The following is a 2,220-nucleotide window of genomic DNA, read 5'->3' as shown; positions in this document are numbered from 1 at the left end:
TCACTCCGGGGAAGGGGCATTATCCTACCTCCCTTCTTCCTCCCCATTCTCTCTCCCTCTCCCTCAATTCCTCTCCATTCCCAGCATCTCTCCCCTTCTCTCATTTTCCTCCCCCTCGCCTTTGTCCACCTCTGGGAACAAACACATCACCTCTCTCTCTCTCTCTCTCTCTCTCTCTCTCTCTCTCTCTCTCTCTCTCTCTCTCTCTCTCTCTCTCGTACCTTGTTTTCTATGTTTTCTTGTATGGAGAGAGAGAGAGAGAGAGAGAGAGAGAGAGAGAGAGAGAGAGAGAGAGAGAGACTGAGAGTGGGGGGTGGAGGTGTTGAAGTATGGAAGGAAGGAAAGGAGATAGAAATGGAGATGAAGAGAGTATAGGGAAGGAGAGGAGGTGATAAAGTGAGGAAAGATTGTGGAAGGGAGGAAAGAAATGAGGAAGAAGGTTTTTTTGAAAGTTTCCACCTCTCTCTCTCTCTCTCTCTCTCTCTCTCTCTCTCTCTCTCTCTCTCTCTCTCTCTCTCTCTCTCTCTCTCTCTCTCTCTCTCTCGCTCTCAGCTAATGGAGACGTTTCAGGAACACAAAGATGAATTAACTTTATTTCAATCAGTCTTGCTTACCTAACTTACTTATCTTAATCATTCCTCTTTGCATTCCATCTTCATCCTGTTAATTTTATCAGAAACGAGTAGTAGTAGAAGTAGTAGTAGTAGTAGTAGTAGTAGTAGTAGTAGTAGTAGTAGTAGTAGTAGTAGTAGTAGTAGTAGTAGTAGTAGTAGTAGTAGTAGTAGTAGTAGTAGTAGTAGTAGTAGTAATGGTTGTAGTAGTAGTAGTTTTAGTAGTAGTAGTAGTAGTAGTAGTAGTAGTAGTAGTAGTAGTAGTAGTAGTAGTAGTTGTAGTAGTAATAGTAGTAGTAGTAGTGATAACAATATCATAAGTGCAGCAAAATACCCATTCAAATTATAGTATTCTCCTAAATATGCGTCTTTACATTACTATTAATAAAGGAAACATATGAATAAGACAAAATAGAATAAATAAATAAATCCAGATAAAGAATATAAAGCTACTGTAGAACCCAACACTAATTCAACTCCTTCAATACCATGGTATATATACATGCTCATTTTGCTTACTTATTTGGTGATTTTATACAGCTTCAGAAACTTATGTCGGCGATTAAAATAGTGAATAGCATGGTCATTAATCTCCTGACCTCCATTGAACCTTCCTAATGTCAATGAAATGGTCTAATCTTACCCAAATCTCAAGGTAAAAATGTGTCTCAGTACTGAAGGGATTAAAATAGTAAATAGTGTGGCCATTAATCTCCTGACCTGCATAGACTCTTCCTAATGTCAATAAAATGGTCTAATCTTACCCAAATCTCAAGCTGAATATGTGCGTCAGTACTGAAGGGATTAAAATAGTGAAGACTGTGGCCATTAATCTTCTGTCCTTCATAGACCCTTCCTAATGTCAATGAAATGGTATAATCTTAACCAAATCTCAAGGTGAAAATGTGTCCCGGTATTGAAGAAGTTAACATCAATCTAATCTCAACATTTTAATACCGGAAATAAACAAAAGCGTGCATGAGACACCCCCCGTTTTCTACACCTATCTTTGGCGAGTCCATGGCCAACTACACTATTCGGAAACTAAAGTAAATAATGACAGCCTGACGGGAGGATGACATAGGATTGGTAACTCGAGTGTGTCCAATTCTTACCTTTCGTTGCCCTATGCCATTGACCCTCTTGGAAAAAAAATAAGCGAGTGATTGGTACGATAGGCGTGTTTTGGGAAGGCAGAAGTGGGCCTATATATACCTGAGAGAGTGCAAGGAAGGTTGTAGGCGCTTGATAGGTAAAGGTGAAAGAGAGGAGAGGAAAGTATAGGCGTGTACTGTATTAGAAAGATGTGTGAAGGGCGTGGAGGGCATGTAGAAGCTTTGAAGGTGGGCGTAAGAGAGGAGAGAGAGAGGAAACGGTAGGCGTGTAGGCTTGGAGAACTGTGTATGGACATGTATGGGCGGAAAAGGGGCGAGATTGGTAAGAGTAAGAGGTCTGTTCAGGTAAGGAAAGGATGGGGGTGTACCTGCGGAAGGGAAGTGTAGGGGCGTGTAGGGAGGAAAACATTGGTGGTAGAAGATAGGTATGCAAGGATGGGCGTGTACCTGGAAGGATGTGGGCGTGTGTGGGTTGGAATCGTTAGAGAGTCGTG

This window comes from Portunus trituberculatus, chromosome 21, assembly GCF_017591435.1.
Source record: "Portunus trituberculatus isolate SZX2019 chromosome 21, ASM1759143v1, whole genome shotgun sequence".
NCBI lineage: Eukaryota > Metazoa > Arthropoda > Malacostraca > Decapoda > Portunidae > Portunus > Portunus trituberculatus.
The sequence above is the reverse complement of the archived record's forward strand: the minus strand, read 5'-3'. Positions refer to the sequence as shown.